The sequence below is a fragment of the Hylobates moloch genome, unplaced genomic scaffold, assembly GCF_009828535.3.
Source record: "Hylobates moloch isolate HMO894 unplaced genomic scaffold, HMol_V3 SCAFFOLD_10, whole genome shotgun sequence".
In the NCBI taxonomy this organism is placed as follows: domain Eukaryota; kingdom Metazoa; phylum Chordata; class Mammalia; order Primates; family Hylobatidae; genus Hylobates; species Hylobates moloch.
The window spans coordinates 95,420,667-95,444,113 of record NW_026652285.1 but is presented as its reverse complement, the minus strand read 5'-3'; the positions used below and the strand labels follow the sequence as shown (position 1 = coordinate 95,444,113).

At 41.2% G+C, this 23,447-nt stretch overlaps 1 protein-coding gene across 6 annotated transcripts in view; it reads left to right on the top strand.

Annotated features, from left to right (window-relative positions):
* Positions 1-247: 247 nt before the first annotated feature.
* STRBP (spermatid perinuclear RNA binding protein) overlaps positions 248-23,447 on the top strand; it is a 148,393-nt gene continuing 125,193 nt past the window's right edge. For 2 of the 6 annotated variants that reach the window (XR_004249943.2, XM_032165087.2), the window contains exon 1: positions 248-398. The gene's annotated coding sequence lies outside the window, so the exon portion shown is untranslated. Of the gene's footprint in view, positions 399-2,140; positions 3,002-17,187; positions 17,306-20,052; positions 20,072-23,447 lie in introns of those variants that run through there. The other 4 variants (XM_058445193.1, XM_058445191.1, XM_058445188.1 and 1 more) reach the window with 4 other exon arrangements.

The window sequence follows — 23,447 nt, the reverse complement described above, 5'->3', positions numbered from 1 at the left end:
TGAGGCCGCCGGCCGCGAGTGCTCCCTGCGCGCTCCCAGGTGCGCACTTGGCGCAGGCGGCGGCGCAGCACGGCGGCGGCGGGCGCTGGCCGGCGCTCTCAGGTGCGGCAGGGCGCGCGTGGAGGGGGCGCGCGGCGAACGAGGGGGCGGGCTTTCCGTTCCCCAGCAGCCGCGGGGCCCGCCCCCTAGCCTGGCCAATGGGCGCGCTCGGCGGTGTCACGTGCTCGCCGCCGCCGCTGCCGCCGCCGAAGCGGAGACCGGAGCCGCGAGCGCCACCAGGGTAGCAGCCGCCGCAGCCGCCGCCGCTGGGCAGAGGAGCCGGAGACGCGAGCGGGCGAGGTGGCGGCGGCGGCGGAGCGGGAGCGGGTACCGGGCGCGGGCAGAGCGCGGCGGCGCGGGTAGGCTCCGGCGGCGGGGCGGGCGCCTGCGCGGCGGGCCGTCCCGAGCGGGCGGCGGTTAAGGCGGCGGTTGAGGCGGTTGGCGGAGCCGGCCCGGGCCCCGCATTGTTTGTTGTGCGTCCTTAGCAGCGGCGGCGGCGGTGGCGGCCGAGGCGGAGAGCAGGGAGCAATCCCGGCCCCGCGGCTCCGGCATTGTGGCCGCCGCCGCCGCCGCTGCGGTGCCCCGGCCGCTTCGGGCAAGGGCAGCGGGCAGCCTTCCTCACCTTCGAGGGGACGGGGTCTCGGCCGATCAGGGGAGGGCGTGGGCAGGGTGGGGGGACGCGGTGCCGGGAGGTCTTCCGGGACGGAGGGCTCGGGGCTCGGGGCAGGTGTTGGAGGACATTGGGGGCAGGAGCTGGGGAGAGGCTTCGGGGGGCAGGCGGAGGGTGTGGGCAGATTTGGGGGTAAATAGGGGTGCAGAGGGATCCGGCCCAATGGAGGAGGAGAGCCTTCAGGCAGGTTTGGGGAGCCCCCTGGGCCAGGCGAGTGCGAGATGGAGGACATTCCGGTCCGTGGGGGGGGGGCCACTATATTGTGGGGTTCAAGAGGGAGTGAGGGGGCCTTTGGGGAGGGCAGGGACGAGTGGGATGGGAATGGAGGGAGAAGACTGGGGACTCGAGCAGGACTGGGAGGAGCGCTGCGTGCCAGGGGAAGGGAGTGGGGCGGGTATTAGGAAGGCCACCGGGACGCCCGTGAAGGGGAACGATGGAGGAGGGGGTCGGGGCAGGGGGAAGTGAGGGCAGGCAGGGAGCGCCTGAAAGGGAGGGAGGGGAGCAGGGTGCCTAGGCATCTGGGGTGATAGGGAAATGAAGGGTAGGCCCAGGGGCTCCAGGAGACCTGCGAGGGGTGTGAGGGAGTGTGTGGCCAGGTGTATAGGGGAGACTGCAGGGAGGCGGGAGGGGGTTGACACGTGAGGATAAAAAGGCAGGTATCTGGTGCTCAGGGAAGAGGAGTATGGGGTGGAAGGGGGAAGTTGATTGGGGCAGAGACTTAGTTTGAGGGCTTGCAGAGAGAGGTGGGGACAGTAGGAGAAGGGTGATGGGGATGGAGAGCAGGAGATGTGTGGGGCATTTAAAGGATAGCGGGAGAAGTGCGCGAAATGGTGGGTGTTCATGCAGGAAGTATGGAAGAAGGTGGGAGCAGCAAGATAGGGAACTTTGAGGTAGGACGGAGGGTGAGGGGTTCTTGGCAAGTGTTGGAGGACATTAGAGGCAGGAGCTGGGGGAGAGGGACAGGTGTGTGGGGTGGCATGGAGTGTGTGAGGTGGAGGGCAAAAGGGGGTGGGGAAAGGAAAGTGTTCTTGGAGTGGGGACAAATGGAAGCAAAGATTTCTGAGGGAGGAAGTGTGGAGAGGTTGGGGAGGAGGGAGGTGGAGGGGAGGGTGAGAAGGAAATCAGTAGAGGGGGACAACGGGATAGACTGGAGGGGAAGGTGGACAGGTCTGGAGTACAGTAGGTGGAGGGAGGGAAGCCACAGGTTTGGGGCACTGAATTTTGTGCTGTAGGGAGAAGGGAGGTAGGGAGAAAGAAGGAAGGTAGACAGGCTATTTTGGGGTAGAGGATGTAGAAGAATGCTTAATACCTATAGAGGAGTAAGAGAAGGGCAAGGCAGAGGTGTATGTGGACATGTCTGTAACTAGAAAGGTATAGGTGATGGATTGGAGTGGTGGTGGTGGTGGTGGTGTTGGGGGAAATAGGATGCCCAGGTTTAGGGCAGGAAATGACTGCTTAAGTTGGAGAGAGCTAGGAACACAGGTTGCTTAAGAGAGTATGGAAGATCCAAGAAGTGGAAGTATGGGGAGAGATTGGAACACTTTGAATTTTGAGAGATGAAAGGGGCCAAGATTTTTAGGTCACTGAGAGTATAAGGAAGGTCAGGCAGAGTGCAGAAGTTGGAAAAATAACTAAACGGAGAGGATTAAATTCCATACTGAGAGAAACTGGAGATTGAGGGGTGGGGGGACCTGGATCCTGGAATGATGTTAATGGAAAATGGAGGACATTAAACTCAGTGTCATATCTGAAAGTTCATACTCCTAGGGTCAGAGAGATCATTGAGCCTGCTTTTAATTCCAGAACCCAGTAAATGAGGAGGGGGGAAGAGGTAAGGGAGAGCTGAGTGCACATCCCCAAATTTGGAAGAGGTGTGTAGTGGGTATCATCCTAGCATATTGGTTTGACGAGTGGACAGAAGGGCCACACAAGGTCATGAGGAGCGCACCAAGAGTGAATGGAAATGGGATTGCAGCAGGTGCAGGGCAGATGTCTTTGTGAAACTGCAAGAGACCAGGCCCAGTGGCCAGTAGCATTCAAGGGCTATGTATAAGAGAGGAAGAAAGGGATACCTTGGTGCAGTGTCTCAGATACCCTGGTGCTTTCTGGGTAATGGGTCAGTATTCAGGCAGCGTGGGGTGATGTAATATCTGAGTCCCATGCTATAGGCAGACAGAAGTAATGTACACCTAGCTCCTAAAAGTGGCGGAATTGGAGCTTTCTGACTGTTAACACTCTTTCAAGGCGTGAATAACTGATCTGGATTGTTGACTTTTCTCCCAAATAGTTCAGGTAAAATTTAGTTGGAGGCTTTTGGATTCTCTGGTATTTTGATTTGAGTTGGGAAGTGTAATGTTAGCTTTATTGAGGAAAGACACTTACGGGGTTGGGCGGACATATGGCCTTCAGCTTGCCAAACACATGGGAAGTAACCTTTAGGGGTTTGAACACAGACATTTATTTCAGTGCAAGTCTCATTCATTGTTCTGTGGCTTGTGTTAGATTCTTAGGAGTTTGAAAGGATTAAGCAAACTACTTTGAGACTGCTTCAGTAAGCAAGGTTTCCTAGAATCTTGGAAAACGATTTCCCTTTTGACAGTTGAAAATTAAGTCTTGTCAGATTTTGCTAAAAAATAAATTTCATCATGTTGCAGAAATAACTTCAATTATCACTCTGTGGGCTTCACGTAATGTGTAGTGTGGTACCTACTATGATTTCAAATAAAAGGTTTGCTTTGGTAGCTTGGGAGCTTTCTGGGTTGATTAGTTTTCTTCTTTTGTCGATTTAGGAAGTATCTTAATGCAGCCATTGTATGTTTGAATAATAAGTTTGAGTGGAAGTGGGAATCTTGCCTAAACACAATGAGGGCGGAGCAGAACACCAAATTTTAAGTAATCAGAATCTGTTAATATAAATATTAAAAAAATAAACTGGAAGCGAATGATTTGTAAAATCCAGATTTGAAGTGTGTCATGGCAGCAAAAGAATGCTCTGAAGGCATTGGTGTAAGATTTTATTTTTGGAGGGAAAGGTTTTTAGAGTATAATGTCCCTTCGATTGAAACTCTGAGTATTTTGAGATTTGATGTATGTATACAATATAATTATAGGGAGCATGTCTGACCTCATTTGCTTTTTGGCAGAGAATTCGAGCAGTAGGATATAAGATGAATAGAGTGAGCTTTGAAAATTCTCTCCAACATAGCCATTGTTTCCTCCTTACATTTTTTAAGTCCATTGTGTTCATTTTATTGACTTGGGGTGCGCACTACTTTCTTGCTCAGACACTCAGTTCTGGTATAGTGTTCGGATTATATGTATTGTTCAGTGAAGTTCTATGAATTGGGACAATTTGTAGGCACTTTAGATATCCTAAGTTTACGAACCAAAGAAAGCAGGTTATTTAGGCTTTGTAGGCTGAATAATTGGGTTCTGGTTTTATTTTCGCTGGTGACTTGCTGGACAAGATATTTAATCCCTTTGTGCTGGTTTCTTCTCTAGAAACCTGACTCTATCCATCTCCCATGAGAATCAAGGTGGTTTATATAAAACAAGTTTAAGTCTTTCGGGAAGACTAGAACTGTGTAAATACGGGGATAGATGTTATTTAGTTTCTTTTTTCTCCCTTGTGGTTTTTAGACTGGTCAAATATTAGTACTTCATAATTTGCCGTTAGGTGGATTAATTTGTTGTGTTAAAGTTGGATAGAGATGAAACTTAGGTGAATATCAGAGATGTGTGCAAATTGAAGTTTGTTCATTCTTTGCTGTCTGCTTACCTTTCCAATTTCTCAGCTAAGTGTTAGTGCTGGTTTGAATTCTTCAGCCTGAGCAGAAGCTTGTGAGACACATTGCGTTCTAGCTATAACCCAAGATTGTTTCTAAGCAGGAATTTCCAGAGACAGAGTCCTTCTTTGGCTCAGTGAATTCAATTCTTTTTTTGGGGGGTGGGGGACAGAGTCTCGCTCTGTCACCAGGCTGGAGTGCAGTGGCACAATCTCGGCCCACTGCAAGCCCCGCCTCCTGGGTTCAAGTGATTCTCCTGCCCCAGCCTCCCGAGTAGCTGGGACTACAGGCACCTGCCACCACGCCCGGCTAATTTTTTGTATTTTTAGTAGAGGCGGGGTTTCACCATGTTGGCCAGGATAGTCTCGATCTCTTGACCTCGTGATCCACCTGCCTCGGCCTCCCAAAGTGCTGGGATTATAGGCGTGAGCCATTGCGCCAGGCCAAATTCAATTCTTAGGTCACCTGCCTCGGCCTCCCAGAGTGCTGGGATTATAGGCGTGAGCCATTGCGCCAGGCCAAATTCAATTCTTATGTCAGAAATAATAAACATAATACGTTTTCCTATGTATTTTGCAGAAAATTGATTGCCGACTGAGTGACTGGAACAGAAAAATAGAGTATCCCTTCTGCTAGTGACATCAAGCTTCCTTGTTCTGATTTACTGAATACTCCTTCCTTTTTCAAGTTTTAGTTACCAAATAATTACCCATCATTTGGTATTTCCATATGCATTGACAGGTTATGCTCTATTTGAGGGGGAATAATTTTTAAATGCTTTCTTAATGTTGTGTTTGGTTTACAAGTTGTAAAGAGCCTTCCAGGTGCTGGTCATGATTGACACAGCAAAAATGTAAATAGCAAATTGCTTTTTTTTTTTTTTTTTTTTTTTTTTTTGGAGACAGGGTCTTGCTCTGTGGCCCAGGCTGAAGTGCGGTGGTGTGATCATAGCTCATTGTAACCTTGAACTCCAGAGCTCAAGTGATTCTCCTGCCCTAGCATCTCGAGTAGCTGGGACTACAGGCATGTGCCACCATATCTGGCTATTTTTTTACTTTTAGTAGAGACCAGGTCTCAAGGTCTTGCTGTGTTGCCCAGGCTGATCTTGGGCTCAAGCGATCCTCCTGTCTCAGCATAGGTTGCTTTATTGCACATTAATTTGCCCTGAGCTTGGTAATACCCAGCTCCGATAGTGATCTTTCTTTGCTACGTGATCTACTCTAATAGTTTACTCTTAGGTAACATGTTTGGACACTGTTACCCATTTTACTGCTTTTCTGTTTTCATTTGTTTTGCATAGGTCCTTTTATTGGAAGATTGGTTGTTTTTCAAAATTCGTTTAGCTACAGAAACTGTTTCTGACTAGTAATTCTAAGAGGCTAGTGAATCGAGTCTAATTTTAGAAAACTTTATTGAGAGATGTAAGTTTAATGTATGTGTGTGAGTTAAAATAGAAATAAAGTAAGTAAGGCCAGATTAGAGGTGATTTGAGCCTGAAAGTTATGTTAATCTTTAATATAGCTTTTAGTTCTTGCATTGAATAGTGAGGTGACCAAATGACCTGATTTGTAACTTTAATATCTAATTTGAATTATTTCTTGTCCTAAGGGTCCATTAAGTGCATCCTATTTGAGAAGTATAGTGCCTGCCTCACAACAGACTCTCCACATGTGTGTGTGGCTGAATGAAGCAGTCCTAAATTTTATTTGGTATTCAGATTCTCTTAACTTCTGACATAACTAGCGCTGTGTAAAACATCTGCTTTCTTTAGTTAACTTTAGCATAACTTGAAAGGGTACAGTTGATTACATCAATAATAAAATCACAGCCTTGCATTGTGTGACTTCATGGTTCATTTCCACTTGAAAAGTGAGAATTCTGCAGCAGGTTGTGTAATAAATTCTGAGGCATTTCTGGGTCATGGTTAAGATGTTTCTTACTGCACCTGCAGAATTTCCTGTTCTTTGCAGTTTTCCAGGTGCCAGGATTTTTCACAGTATCCTATTGGGCAGATCAGCTTTTGTTTATGATTTTAATTTAACCAATATGGTACTGTTGACATATAGTGACTAGTAATTGTCCTAAAGGGCTCTGTCTAGATTTTTTTCTTACCATGCTTGTTTTAGTATGCCATTATTAAGCCCGTTTTGCCAGTTAATTCAGCAAGCATAAATTGACATTTAGGCTCAAAGGTGTGTTTTGTACCAGACCTAAGATTTCTTAGTATGCTTCAATAATACTGGTTTGAGTAAAGAATAGATCCTTCTCTAGATATATTGGCCCTTAATATGAAAATGGAGTTAGTAACTGGTTACTTATGTTTAGTCAGCCTAAATGGAAATCAGTACAATTTAAGACAGCTAGGTAGTGATCTAATAAATAAGCGGTTGGTTTGTAAAAGTTAAGATTGGAGGCAGTTCATTTTTAAGATGTTTATAGTTCAAGTAAATCTGAAACTTGTTAAACATTGCATCTGATCATAGGCTTCTATACAGCTTAGGCGACCTAAATTTTAACCTAATGAAGTTTTGGATACTGGGTAACTCTTGAGTTAAATAATTCTGGATAACTCACAAAGCTAGTGAACTAGAGGGGAAAAATGTTGCAGTTTTGATGATTAAAAGCTGGAGAGAATAAAATCTCAAGACTTTGGTGTGAATATTTTCGGTTGTTTTTGAAGTAAGCTGTGAATGAGCTTATAATGTGAGGGTTAGCATAGAAGAACAGATATCAAACATCGTGATGAGGCTTTTAAAAATACAGTATCTTAAAAATAAGTACTAACTGATTTTTTTGATCTGCCAGTTTTCTGGTAAATGTTTTAGAACTATACAAAATTGACTTTTGAAGTGGGTCAGTATTATTGTTCCTTTATTTCTAGAGCTCAGAGTTCATATACCTGAACTTTGGTCCCTGTGATGGCTGTATAGCGTAGGTGAATAATAGAATATTATGTTTAGGGAAATGGAGGCACAGGGAGTTCACTTTAGAGCAGAGATTGGCAGACTATCAGATCACTGAGAAGCTGTATATCGAATTCATGTTAGTTTCTGAATTTGGCAAGGAAGATTGATGGCTGAGTAAATTTGAAATCTGCCTCTTTTAATCAAGCTGTTGAGGACAAGTCTTTTCATGGACTGAATGGGATAATGCTTAGTCCTCCCAGGAAGCTCAGAGTCCCAGGATTATGGGATAGTAATGAATCTGAGAAAAAGTACTGACACTGGGTGGGTATGCACACAGTGCGTGGTGTGCAACCTTAATTGCTGTATTAGAAGAGTGTTTTTGGTACTATAAGACTTAGCTAGGAGATCTGATCCTATTTACTAGTTGTAGATCTCTCTCCTTAGGTCTGAAATAGGAATAATACTCCTAATTTACAGAGTTATATTGAAGATTAAAGAAGATAAGAAAATTGTTTGGAAGCTATAAAGCATATTTTTTTTTTTTGGAAGTGTTGAGCAGAAATTAAGGGCTGGCTTTGAAGTGATGGACTCAAAAGGACCTGGATTTTTATTTCTCATTTTTCATCATGGATGTTTCAGATGTATATGAGTGGAAACAGTACAGTAAATTTCCATATAGCCATAAATCAGCTTCACCAATTATCAGCATTTTGCTGCTCAGCCCTCACTCACAATTGCATTTTACTTTTTTTTTTTGATAGGGAATTTACAGCCAATGTTAGACATCATATACTTTGATCCATAAATACTTCAGTATGTATTTCTGACTGATAACCAAAAAAACCATGTAACCATAACATTATTTTAACCCCCTAAATTAACAATAATTCCTTATCTTCTGCACAGATGGATGTGGATTTAAAACATACCTCTTAGAAACCACTTACCAGCTTTGTGAGTTAAGCATATTATTTACTCTCTCTGAGCTTCTGGTTCCTTATCTGTAACATAAAGATAATGCCTCATGAAGTTATTTTGTGCTTAAATGAAATAACATATAAAATGTCTAACACAAAGGTTCTTGGCAAGTGGTCCAGCCTCTCTTCTGAGCCTCCTGTGACATGTGAATTAGAATTATGGGCTGCTCTCCTCCCTTCTTTAGTATCACAAAGAGTAACAGTACTCTGGAATTATTGCCCACTAGCCTAGTGAAATTTCTCTTCATTGGGCTATTTGACTCTTCTAGTGAAATTCTATTAACAGCTGAAATGATGTCTGTCTCTCCTGCAACATCGTTATTCCCCTGTCTACTGGCTCATTCCAGTTGGCACACACATACTATATATTTCATCTGTTTTTTTTAAACAACCATTTCTTGACCACATTGCCTTTTTTAGCTGCTACCCAATTTCACTGCTCCCCTTTACAGCAAAACTTCTTGAAAAAGTTGTTTCTTCTGTTCATCTTTAGTTCTCATGTTCTCTCCAGAAACCACCCTAGTGAGATTTTTAACCCCACCACTCTACTGGAACTGTACCTGTCAAGACTACAAAGTTTAATTCTTATTTGACCTATTAGCCGTGTTTGGCACAAATAGGTGCTTCCTTTTGTGAAATACTTTCTGCTTTGGTTTCTAGAATACCAGACTGCTGGTTTTTCTACCTACTTGGCTTCATAGTCTCTTTTTTGGTTCTTCCTTATTACACCTACCTCTTAATATTGGACTGCCCCATGGGATCTCTGTTGCTTTTTTTCTTTTTGAGACAGAGTTTCACTCTTATTGCCCAGGCTGGAGTGCAATGGCACGATCTTGGCTTACCGCAACCTCCGCCGCCTGGGTTCAAGCAATTCTCCTGCCTCAGCCTCCTGAGTATCTGGGATTACAGGCATGCGCCACCACGCCCAGCTAATTTTTGTATTTTTTTAGTAAGGACGGGGTTTCTCCATGTTGGTCAGGCTGGTCTTGAACTCCAGACCTCAGGTGATCCACCCGCCTTGGCCTCCCAAAGTGCTGGGATTGCAGGCATGAGCCATTGCGCCTGGACGACTCTCAAATTTTTATCTCTAGCCTGGAACTCCAGGCTTGTATATGCTACTGCCTACCTGACGTCTCCTCTTATATCTTTTATCCTTATTTCAAATTGAACTTACCCTGTCTTCTGTTCCCCATGTCCCTTTTATAATCTTCCATATCTCAGTAAATAGCAGTTTCATCTTTCCATTTTCTCAGGTCAAAACCTGGAGACATTCTTGACTCTTCTCACACATCACATCTGATCCCTTAGGAAATCTTACCAGCTCTGTTTAAAATATATCCAGAATCTGACCACACTTCACATCACTTGCACTGGCATAAGCCTACATTACCTTCTCCAAATCATTGCAGTAATCCCCCCTCTTTTTTTTTTTTTTTTTTTTTGCCCTTTCCTCCTTATCGTCTATTCTTAATACAGTGACAAGAATGATCCTTTAAAAAAGATAAGTCAGATTTTGTCTTCTCTGGTCAAAACCCTCTAGTGATTGGCCATCTTGCTCAGAGTAAAACACAAAGTCCTATCAAGTCCTTCTGTGATCGAATGCCTTCTTTGCTGTCCAACCTCATCATCTCTTACTCTTCTTTTTGCTTACTCCATTCTGGCCACAATGGTCTTCTTGCGGATTCTTTTTTTTTTGAGACAGAGTCTTGCTCTGTCACCAGGCTGGAGTGCAGTGGCCCGATCTCGGCTCACTGCAAGCTCTGCCTCCCAGGTTCACGCCATTCTCCTGCCTCAGCCTCTTGAGTAGCTGGGTCTACAGGTGCCCACCACCATGCCTGGCTAATTTTTTTGTATTTTTAGTAGAGACGGGGTTTCACCGTGTTAGCCAGGATGGTCTTGATCTCCTGACCTCGTGATCCGCCCGCCTTGGCCTCCCAAAGTGCTGGGATTACAGGTGTGAGCCACCGCGCCTGGCCTTCTTGCAGATTCTTTAACATACCAGGCATATTTCTGTCTCAGGTCCTTTGCACTTGTTGTTTACCTTGTCCAGAATGCAGTTTTTCAGACATGTGCTTGGCTCCATCTTATCTCTCATTTTCAGTGAGGCCTTCTCTTACCACCCTATTAAAATGGCAGCTCCTCCATTTCTGGTTCTCCCTACCCAACCTTTCCCATCCTCTTTTTCTCCATACCACTTTAAACCATTTCACTTATGATATATTTTGCTTATATTGTTTATTGCCTTTTTTTCTCCACCTGATATAAGCTCCATGAAAGCAAGGATTTTTGTTGGTTTTGTTTTCTGTAGATTTCAAGCACCTAGTAGAACAGTGCCTGGCATTTAGTAGGAACCTGAGTATTTGAATGAATTATTTTATTAATTGTAGTCTATACTTGGAAAAGTTTAAATTTTTTAAAGTTTTAATTTCAGTTTTTCTTTGGAATATTATGCACCTTGAAGTCGTCTTTTTGCTGTATTTCTGTTTTTCTTCATGAGTATCCTTATGAATTTATTCATCTTGAGTCCCTATTAAGTAAGCACTGTGCTGGTTGCATGGGGATATACAAAGATATAGTAATTCTATACAATTTTATAAATATATATATACATAAAATTATGCATAAATGTATATCTTTTATATAAATTATATATATATAATAATTATTATTTTTTGAAACAGGGTCTTGTTCTGTTGCCCAGGCTGGAGTGCAGTGGTGTGATCACGGCTCACTGCAGCCTCAACCTCCTAGGCTCAACCAATCCTCCCACCTCAGTCTGCTGAGTAGCTAGGACTACAGACATGTGCCACCATGCCTGGCTAATTAAAAAAAAAAATTATTTTGTAGAGACAAGTCTTGCTATGTCGCCCAGGTTGGTCTTGAACTGCTGGGCTGAAGCCATCCTCCTGCCTGGGTATCCCAAAGCCCTGGGATTACAGGCATGAGCCACTGTGCCCAGCCAGAGATAAAGTATTCATAGACTCTGACTTTTATGAGCTTACAGTCTATTAGGGGAGTTCATAATATGGGGTGTGTGTGTGTGTGTGTGTGTGTTTGTGTGTTTGTGTGTTTTAAAAAAGTAAGTACCTAAGAGAGAGTGATCCAGAATTCAGAAGAACAAGAAATTATTTCTAGTGGAGGGGAATAATGGAGCGATTTCAGCGAGGGTGTGTGTAGTGTGTAGTATGAGCCATGGAAAACAAGTAGAACTGGATTATGAGAAAAATGGAAAAGAGAATTCCATATGGAGGGAATAGCATTAGCAAAATAAGAATGCTCAAGATTTGTATGGAAAATAAGTGGTTCATTTTGTTGAAGATAGGATATGGGAAAGGAATTAGTAGAGCGTAAGTTTGGAGAGGAATGTTGGAGATACTGATAGAAGGATTTGAATGCAGGAATAAGGAATTCAAGCCTTACTCTGTTTGAAAGCCCCAGTGATGAAGGACATTATCAGGACTATATGAGTTTGACAATGTTATGTGGAAAGACAGACTGAAATAAATAAGACTGGTCCTTGAAAAATGTATCATTCAATGTTGTTTCATTATAATGTTGACAAAAAAAAAAAAAAAAGATTCCTGGCCGGAGCCACTGTCTACGTGGAGTTTTCACGTTCTCCCCATGTCTGTGTGGGTTTTCTCTGGGTACTCTGGTTTCCTCCGGGTACTCTGGTTTCCTCCATATCTGAAGGATGTGCAGTTTAGGTTAATTGGTCTGTCTAAATGGTCCCAGGATGAGTGAGTGAGGGTGTGTGTGTGAGTGTGTGCTATGACGGAATGGTGTTCTGTCTAGGATTGGTGCCCACCTTGTGCCCTGAGCTGATGGGATAGGCTCTGGCCACCTGCAGTCTTGAACTGGAATAATTAAGTAGTCATCTTGTTTTTTATTAACCTTTCTTACATATATATATATAGCTCACATTTATTTCAGTGTTTAATATTAGAAGCGTTTTGGTTTTTATTTAGAAGTTTGGTGATGTTTTTGTGACAAGAAAAACTTAACTGTTGTATATATCAGTTAGCCTATGATAAATTGGTTTTATTATATGTTATTTCCCCTGATGTCGCAGTTTAGAAGAACCTATCAAGTACATTAAATGACAACTTACTGTACACTGATTAAAATGCTATTGTAATAATTTGGGGGGAAAAGCAATAAAGGTAGTGGAAATAGGTATAGGTAGTGGAAGTAGGTATATATATAATCTCAGCATTTTGGGACACCAAGGCAGGAGGATCAGTTGAGCTCAGGAGTTGGAGACCAACCTGGACAACATAATGAGACCACATCTTTATAGAAAAAAAGTAGCTGGGTGTGGTGGTGCTTGCCTGTAGTCTCAGTTACTTGGGAGCCTGAGGTTGGAGGATTGCTTGAACCCAAGAGGTTAAAGCCGTAGTGAGCTATGATCATGCCACTGCACTCCACTCTAGGCAACAAAGCAAGACTGGAAAAAAAAAAAAAAAAGGAAGAAAGAAAGAAAGGATGTCTTGGAACTGTTGCAACTTAGTAACTACTGGATGTGAGGGCTGAGCAACAAGCCTGACAACTACAGAGTTTCAAGCCTACTTGATTGGCAGCCTGGGGTTCCCTCAGTATAAGCAGGGAACCCAAGAGAAGTGAGATCAGGAGGAAAATTCGTTTAGTTTTAGTATAACGTTTGCAGGTGTGATGGTTATATACAGGTGATGATGATTCTGATAAAAAGAAAATTAGTATTCTCTTTAGAAAGGATGTGCATCTGTTGCTTTCCTGCCTTCCTTTTGATACAGCTAACTTCCAGAAAGAGAAGTAAGACTCAGTTGCTGGATCTATTGCCGGCATCAGAATGTAGATAATTGATTTGGAAAACTTTGACACAGTACCTGAATTTTTCTTTTCATCTGTAAGTAGCTCAACCCTTTTCACTAAGTGTGTTAGATAAGTTGTTCTGGTTGTAAAAACACTGTGTATTCTCAGTAGCTTGATACAATTTAACAGGTTATCCTTTGAACTGTCCTTTACTGCTGCTTCATTGGCTATGGATATCTAAGCAGTGCCTTTCTTACGTCTTTGAAGAAAACAGATGAGCAGATGAGTGTTCCCAACTAGTAACCTTGATCACCTTGAGATGAAGGCAGTGTTTATTTGAATTAAAAGGTTTGCATGATCTTGCCATACCATACTCCTGTTTTTCCCCTTAGGACATAGAGCCACGTTGGAAGAGGACAAGCCTTTTAACCTAATTAATGGTAGTTAAGATGTTAGTTGCCAAAACATTTCTTTAACAGCCTACATTTAACAAAATACCAGAAGATATCAGAGGATGTAGCTTTCTATGCCAGGCAGATTCAAGAACAGTGTAAGGTTCTTTTAGATTTATAGCATTTTCAGAGCGTTGTAGCAGGAGGTGTTTTTAACCCAAAGATTAATAGGCAAAAAAATTATTTGCAAAATGATATTGATAATTGTGTACACTTTTTATAGGCTAATGATGTATGATATTTAAATTTTTATATTTAATGCATTTTTAATAGTTGAAAAAAGACATGATGAGTTTGTTAACTTGCAATTCACCAGCTACGTTTAGAAGGGTGACCTTGAGCTTACCACATTAGTCATCTCTTAATTATTAAGTCTTTTTTCTTTGCCCTTAGATAATATTGTCAGTGAACGTTATTTTGGCACTGTCATTATAGAGCCTTTTGTTTTCCATTAAATAGGAGTCAGTAGGACCCAACTGTCCTGAAATGAGAAAATTTTCCTATTTAGGATAATTTATATTTTTCACCTCACCGGAGGTGTGATGGCTTTTAGTTTTTCAGATTTGGAGTATATTGTAAATTTTTTTTAAATCTGGGCAATTTTATTTCACATGATTGGTTTGCTAAGAATATAGTGTTACCCTTGTGAGAAACCCGCAAGATCCTTTTAGTCCTGCTTTGTTCCAGAGAGGTTAAGGCACTAGTCGAAAATCACACACCCAACTAGTGGCAGAGTTGGGGCAAGAGGTAGATTTCTTTCTTTTTTTTTTTTTTTGAGATGGAGTCTCACTCTGTCACCCAGGCTGGAGTGCAGTGGCGCGATCTGGGTTCACTGCAAGCTCCGCCTCCTGGGTTCATGCCATTCTCCTGCCTCAGCCTCCTGAGTAGCTGGGACTACAGACGCCCGCCACTACGCCCGGCTAAGTTTTTGTATTTTTAGTAGAGATGGGGTTTCACTGTGTTAGCCAGGATGGTCTCGATCTTCTGACTGGCAAGAGGTAGATTTCTTGACCTGCGGTCTTGGGCTCCTTTCACCATGTCAGGCTGCTGTTTAGAAATGTGTACCAGCAAATCTTAAATAAACATAGCTGAGTTGGTCACTAATCAGCTTAGTTGGTTGGTCATTATTGGGTGTTATTACTAACACCTAATAATGTTCAATTGGAATAATTAAGATTTTTTCCCCCTTGTTCCTTCTGAAAACGTTTTTTAAAAGGCTAACCATTTTAAACTGAACGATTCAGTGGCATTTCATTCACAATGTTGAGCAACCACCACTTTATGTAGTTCCAAAACATTTTCATCACTTCCAAATAAAACCCCTTACCCATTATGCAGCTTGAAAAGTTTTTAAGCAATTAGAATAAAAATCTTTGCTGTGACAAGTAAGGTCGACTAGGGCAAGTTTGTATTACAGGTCACTCCTAGTGCTTTGTTGCCTACTTCCGATTTGCCAGTGAGAAACAGAGTATCCTCCTTATGCTATTTAATAGTGATATATTACAAACAGCAGCAACATCAAAAAAGAATGTGTCAGGCACATAATGAATAATAATGCTGATAGCAGGCATGCGTTATGCATATTATTGTTAATCTTCACACTAGCCTTTCAAAGTGGTTGCTGTATTTCTGATGAGAAAATGAAGGCTTGTTCAGTAACTCTAGAATCACTTAGCTGATAAGTGGTCAATCTGGGATTCAAATCCATTTCTATTTGGCTTGAAAAGTTGGGTGTTCCTGTCACTAAATTTGGGAATGAGCAGGCAAAAAGAAACACATGGAAGGAATCTTGTTTGAGGGATTCAGTACTCTCTTAGCAGTACAGTGTGTAAGGGAAGGGGATTTGAGTTTGTTAGTCCTGTTGGTGTTTGTTAGTTGCCACTTTATCCTGTCCTGCTGTGACTTGTATGCAAAGGAGGAAAAACAAAATAGGAAATAATCTTTGGAACTCTTTATGGACATATAAACTCTTTATGGACATAAAAAGTTAGAAGAAATTGCAATGTAGCTTCTGAGATTTGTTCTTAGAAATTATCTATTTCTTTTTTTCTTCTCTTTTAATGAGTCTTTATATGATCTTATTTTAAATTCATAAACTGATTTGCTTGAGTGGTTAATGATTAGTCTGAGCAGTATTGGAACTTGATTGATTTCCCATTTTAAGATCCTTTTAAAAAGTGGTGATTCAATTCCAGTGAAGCATAACTCAAATTGTGTGTATTGAAGACTTTTGTAATTACATTTTTGCCCCATTAAAAAACTTTATTTTAGCTTTTTTAAAGTTTGGAAGAACTTTTGGTAGGCCAGTTGTCAGTCATTCCTTTGAAAGCCCCTAGTAAGTAACCTCATAAACCTTGTCACTTTTCTACTGTGTTTTGGCCCAAATCATGTTACTTCCCTTCAGTAATAGGCCCTGGGGTAATATGTTCAAATATGCTGGCTTTGGGTAAAAAGGATGGTATCACGTAAAATACAGCTCTCTGGCTACTTTGGACAAAGAGTTTTTTTAAGGTTATGTGAGCATAACAAGAATATAAGGTTTAGCAATAGCAGCCATCTACAAATGTCTTGAGTGTGTGTATTGATAGTTATCCAAAGAAGTATAGATTTTTGACAGTGACCTTGTGACTTTCGATAATATCTAAATACTAGGTACTTCCATAAATGGATTTTAAGCTTTTAAAAACTTTTATTTAAAAGTTTTAAAATGCCCTTGTAACTTGGCTCAAATATTACACATTGCTTTTCTGTTTTGACCTAGTGATGACATTCATTCTCTCTGAAACCAGCAGAAATGTACTGTGAGGAGTACAGGCTCTGGAGTTGGTCAGATTTGTTTTCAAGTCTTTGTCACTTACTAGCTGTAAGACCTTTCCTCTTTTAAAATGAATATCTTATGTCACAGCTCTGTAGAGTTAGAGGTGGTGTCTCTAAAGGGGTCAGCACAGTGTCTGGCACATAGTGAATTGTGTTGAAATGGTCGGTGTTATAGGAAGAAGTCTAAATTTTGATAGCCTAGCCAACATCACAGTGCAAATACAGGAAAACCTCATCTGTATACTGTCCTGCAATCAGCACATTTCTTCTTGGATTTGTGTTTTGTTTGTATGTTGAAGTGCCATGTGTCAGTTTTCACCATTTCCTGCAACTTTTCCTTTTTCTCAGAAATGCCTGGCAAACACCTTCATTGGGTATTGTATAATTGAGCTAAAAAAAAAAAAAAATAGATGGTGCTATGCAAGCTAATGATGAGGCATTTGCTCCCTTATAGCAATCCTTTTCAGTTAGGTATTCCTGTGTAGCATGTTAACAGGTGCTTACCACCCTTAGAGATGTTAGCTGGCCGAATGCCCAAGCTTTTGCCAAAGAAGGGAGCTTTTGTTGTCTGGAATGAAAAGTATACAATGCTTACTAAATGCTTATAGCGTATTTCATGATGATTGTTAATGTTAAAGCATGAAAAGCTATATCTTAGCCTAATAATTTTACTCATTACTTCCCCATTATTTGCATTGTTTCTCTTGTTCTGTTTAGAAAGACATACAAAAGGCCTTTTACACTGTAAGGTTGAGGTTGTGATGAATTGCAATCTAAGAATATTAGCTATGGAGATCAGCTATACTAACCCTCTTGTACATGAAAAAGCTGGCTGAGAGAAGTTGTGACTCACTCAAGGACATAGAAAGTAAGTGACGGGTTTGATTTCCAGTCCAGTATTATGAAGGTTACCTGGTAAAGTGGAGAGAGCACTGGACTTTGGAGTCACACAGGCCTGATTTTGAGTCCTGATTCCACCATTTATTAACTGTGTGACCTTTGGCAAGTAAATCTGAATTAGTTTCCTGCTTTGTGTTACTTTGTGGGGTCTTGAGGATTATGGGATAATGTAAGTATAGCACAGAGCCTGACATTTGCGATGGGCTCAGTAAGTGTCATCTGATCTCTTGTACTATTTTTCTTCTCCTTCTTCTTCTTCTTTGAGAGAAGGAGAGAGGAAAAGAAAAAAAAGAAAGGAAAAAGAAAGAAAGAAAGAAAAAAGAAAAGAAAGAAACAGAGACAGACAGAGAGGTTCTCTCTCTCCACTACCCAGGCTGGAGCGCAGTGGTATGATCATGGCTCACTGCAACCTTGAACTCCTAGAGTTCAAGTGGTCTGCCTGCCTCAGCCTCACAAGTAGTTAGGATTACAGGATTACCAGACCTGGCTAATTAAAAAAAAAATTTTTTTTTTTTCTTTTTGGTAGAAATGGGGTCTCGTTTTGTCACCCTGGTCTTGAACTCCTGGCCACAAGCCATCCTCCTGCTTCAGCCTCCCTAAGTGTTGAGATTATAGGTGTGAGCCACTGTAGCCAGCCCTGCTTTCCTTTAAAACAGATCATATAGCTAAGTGATTACTCGTTATGAAATGGGAATCAAAGAGAATGGTTGATGTTTTTGCCAAAGCCTTTCGCTGAAAATCTGTTGTTCATTGGAGGAGGATTGCTGACTGCAAAATGAGTGCAAAACATTTGTCAAGAGCTCAGTGACCACTGCTCCAAGTTGTACAGTGTTGACATGGTTCATTCCTGAGAAATGGCTACATTTCCCTAGTGAAATGGATAGAAAACCTAGCATTCGAAACACCAAATCAACCTACATATAGTTAGGCCGGCAGTTTTCAAAAAAAAAATTTTTTTTTTAACTATAGACCCTTTTACAATCTTAAACATTATTGAGGACCCCAATGATCTCTTGTTTATGTGAGTTGTATCTGTTGATATTTATCAGAAATTATATCTGATAAACATTTAAATATTTATTTAAAAATGCTAATAAACTAATATGTTAACACAAGACAAAAGAAAATTAGTGAGAAGACTAGCATTGTTTTCCATTTTTGTAGTTCTCACTAATGCCTAGCTTACTAGAAGACAACTGGGTTTGGATAGCTGCTTCTGCATGGTCTGTTTTAATATTCTTGATGAAGTATATGGAAGAAAATCTGCCTTCACACAGATATCTAGCTGGAAAAGGGAGAAATATTTTAATAGCTTTTTCAGATAATTTTGGATATTCTTCTTTGATACTACACCAAAACTTGACAAATGGTAGTATCTTGATAGAATCTGAAACCAGATCAGTGAACATTTTGTGTCCTGTTACATTAAAATCCATTGGTCTTTGCATTTTGATTGGATCTTTTATCTATACATGGTTTTATAACATTATGCATTGGCCACTGGAAAATATTGATTCATTGAATTATCTTGATCTTCCAGATGTGACCTATTTCATGTTCCGTCTTCAACGTTATGTAGCCTCTGAGAAACTCCGTACTCTGGAAAGAATGAGAGTGGAAAAGAAACATAATGCCTTCATACTACTTGGAAAATAATTTTGGCCATGCAGACCCCTGAAAAGGTCTTGAGGACCTCCAGGGGTTCCTAAACCACACTTGGAGAACTGCAAAGTTAGAAAAATTGGTAAACTAAAAGGAGTGACTCGGTTGCTTTATATTTTTTTAATTAAAAATAATTTAAAAACAGATTTAAAAAATAGTTTTTATTTTGAGACAGGGTCTTACTGTGCCACCCAGGCTGAAGTGCAGTGGTGCAATCATACCTCACTATAGCCTTGAACTCCTGGGCTCAAGTGATCCTCCCACTCCAGCCTCCTGGGTGTCTGGGACTACAGGCATGCACCATCATGCCCAGCTAATTTTTTAATTTTTTTGTACAGATGGTGTCTTGCTATGTTGCCCTGGCTGGTCTCAAGCTCCTGGCTTCAAGTGATCCTCTTGCCTCAGCCTTCCAAAGCGTATTTTTATTTTTTTGAGACAGGGTCTCACTCTGTTGCCCAGGCTGGGGTGCAGTGGCATGATCACAGCTCACTGCAGCCTTGACCTCCTGGGCTCAAGTGATCCTCCCACCTCAGCCTCCCGAGTAGCTGGGACTACAGATGCACACCACCATGCCTGGCTAATTAAAAAAATTTTTGTGTGTGTGGAGATGGGGGTCTCACTGTGACCTGCGGTCTCCAACTCCTGAGCTTAAGTGATCCTCCTATCTCAGCCTCCCAGGGTGTTGGGATTACAGGAGAGAGCCACGTGGCTCGGCCTACAGCCTTATTAAGAGATAATCTGGAAATTACTATGAAATGGATTGCTACATAAGCCTTAGTCTTAGAAACCATCTTATTCCTTGAAGTAAAGAGCGGCCTAGTTTTGAAATGGAGTGAATTGGTCATTAAATATTTGAGTGCTTTTTATAGACAGAGCAGTGTATTAGGTACTGCTAAAGATATGAATTATGAAAAAAGGTTCCTTTTCCTTAGTAGTTTATAGTCTAGCTGAAGGAGTAAGACATATAACCTTGTAAAAAGATGACTAATGCAAGTTCTCTATAACAAGGTGACATACAAGGAGAGAGGAAGCCATTCTTTATTATGAGAAAGTACAGACAGTGCTCATTCAGGTAATCATTACATCAGGTTATACTGTAGAATTAATATCGAATAATTATGTTAGGCTTACAAAATTATGTTGCAATTTATATTTTTATTCTCACATTGTTACCCTATTTTTATAGGTTTGAATAGTTTCCAGTATTTTTACAGGTTTTTATTTGCCTTAAAAAAATAATTCGGCTGGGTGCGGTGGCTCATGCCTGTAATCCCAGCACTTTGGGAGGCCGAGGCGGGCAGAACACGAGGTCAGGAGTTCAAGACCAGCCCGGCCAACACGGTAAAACACCGTCTCTACTAAAAATAATAATAAAGAAAATCTGGGCTTGGTGGCGTGTGCCTGTAATCCCAGCTACTCGGGAGCCTGAGGCAGGAGAATTGTTTGAACCCGGGAGGCAGAGTTTGCAGTGAGCCGAGATTGCGCCATTGCACTCTAGCCTGGGCAACAGGGTGAGACTCCACCTCAAAAAAAAAAAAAACAAACAAAAAAACACGATAGGGGCGTGCGAGAAGTATGTTATTGCTATTTGATAGATGAGAAAAGACTAAGTTAAATATGCCAAGATCATGTAGATTTGAGTATTATGTTATTTGCATTTATGTATCTTATTAGAATAGAATAGAAATACTCAGATACCTTGTTTTGGGGGAAAAATATATACATACACAAAGTAAAGATCTCCACTCAAGACTTCATAGAAATGTTTTAATGCTTCCTAAAGCACCTTGTATATACCTTGTGCTTAGTTGTTCCTTTACTGAATTATTATAACGATTTAAAAAAAATTACAAAGTGCCTAGCAATAGAAGGCACTCATGGCAACTATTATTGTTGTTTTTTTCAACTTTTTCAACTCAGCTCTGATGTTACTTAAGACATCCAAATTCTCAATCCATGTATGTTAAGATATATTTTAGTTACATACGACATCTAAACTCTCCATCCGTGTAGAGATTCTGATTTCTCCATTTATTGAATGCAGTAATTCTGGCCTGTATTTATGGGGTGCGTATTACTTTGTTCAGATACTGTGATATGCATTTTACACACATTGCATCTTTAGATCCTTACAGCAGTTTCACTATGAGGTGAGTGATGGTGTTTCCATTTTATAAATGAGAAAACTGAGGCCTGGACTGATCAGTTGCCCAGGGTGCTTACTAGTTAAAAGTACAGCTGGGAGGCTGGGTGCAGTGGCTCATACCCGTAATCCCAGCACTTTGGGAGGCTGAGATGGGTGGATCACCTGAGGTCTGGAGTTCGCGACCAGCCTGGCCAACATGATAAAACCCAGTCTCTACTAAAAATGCAACAAATTAGCCAGATGTGGTGGCGGGAGCCTGTAATCCCAGCTACTCAGGAGGCTGAGGCAGGAGAATCTTTTGATCACGGGAGGTGGAGGTTACAGTCAGCCGAGATTGTGGCACTGCACTCCAGCCTGGGTGACAAGAGCAAAACTCCGTCCCAAAAAAAAAAAAAAAAAAAGTACGGCTGGGATTTGAAACCACCTCTCTGTCTTCTGTTACCTTTCCGTTTGGGCAGTAAGTTGAAAAAAATATTTTTGGATTGTAGAGTAGTTTTTGCTGTTTTTCAAAGGACAGCTTTTTGAGGGGGGCGTTGGGTAGTGGCTATTCTCCCCTTTTATAATAAATTCATTGGTATTTTTTCAATCTGGTTTTATCAAAAAAATTTTTTTGATTATTGATGTTATTTAATTAATTGCCTAATGACATTTTGGTAAAATAGTAATGGATTAACATTTCCCAGATCTTGATTTCTAAGTTCAAGGTGATATTTTACTATATTGGTGAGAAATAGTTTGTTAGTAGGTTTTTACAGGTTGTTTTAGCCCGAGAATTGACTTACCTTTACTGTTTAATAACATTACTACTTGATTGCATAAGATGGTTATAGTCACTTTTGAAACAGTATTTTGGCTTACAAAGCTTTTTTGAGGGGAAAAAATTTATTTGTATTGGCAGTCAGCCAGTATTTTATAAGCTACAATTTTCCTTTGAATAGTTGGTGGTTTGTAGCTCCATAATTTGTGGTTCTTCTGAACTTGTAAAAAGATTACACATATTTAAAAATGGCCTTATCACTTTAATGTTTTAAGCAATACACAACTGTCAAATTCTGTTATGTTATAGTATTGTTGTTTTACTTAATTTTCCTGGGCCGAGAATCAAACTTAATAATTTATACAGTATAATTGGAATCTCATCCCCCTAAACCCCGATGAAACTCCAAACAAACCTAAAAACAAAAAACTACATTAGTAATGTAACAGGCACTGTTAAAGGCAAAGGAAATGTGAGCGACTCTACATCGGTCTGCCAAAATCCTTGCAGTATTCATGCTGTTTCATTATTTAGCCACTGCTGCCCGGATGTGTTGAATTATGTGGTATGTGGGTTTGTTTGGGTGTATATGGTGTTCTTGTATGACATTTAGTTTTAAATTAAGGTTTTTGTGATGCTGTCAATGTTGCCTTTTCACATGCAGTTGGAAAAGAATACTTCATTCGAAATGTTTCACGTTCTGTACCTTGTTCTCATGGTTTGTCTATGGGTAGTTAAATTTGTGAAAGTCACGAGGTTATTTTAAATTTTTCCTTTTGATTTTAGGTTAAGTCTAAAATGGAATATGGTAACCTTTTTGCCTGAGAGATTTAGAAAGCCAGATTAATATATCCATTTTTGTACTTACAGAAGTTTCACAGATAAAAGTGAACCTACCATTCAATTTCAGACTCAAACTCCATTGCCAAGTAGGAACATTATTCAAAAATAAACCATAATGAACTGTTGTCTTTCTTGGGCTAAATCCTTTTGTTTCTGGAAGCTGAGTGAGGTTTGGGTTAAAGTTTCCATTTATCAGTGGAATGATTTTTGTGGCTAAGATTTTAGTGAATTGTTAACAGCCAGATCCTTAACAACTGTTAATAATCTTATTAACATGTTAGTAAAGGTTGCTTTTAAAAGGACTCTAGCTCTGGAGGATACTGATTCTCATTCTTGATTGAACATTAGAATTACCTGAGAGTTAAAAGAAATACAGATGCTTGAGGCCGGACGCGGTGGCTCACGCCTGTAATCCCAGCACTTTGGGAGGCCGAGGAGGGCGGATCACGAGTTCAGGAGATCGAGACCATCCTGGCTAACACGGTGAAACCCCGTCTCTACTAAAAATACAAAAAAGTTAGCCGGGCGTGGTGGCAGGTGCCTGTAGCCCCAGCTACTCGGGAGGCTGAGACAGGAGAATGGCGTGAACCGGGGAGGTGGACCTTGCAGTGAGCCAAGATCATGCCACTGCACTCCAGCCTGGGCGACAGAGCGAGACAACGTCTCAAAAAAACAAACAAACAAAAAACAACAAAAAAAGAA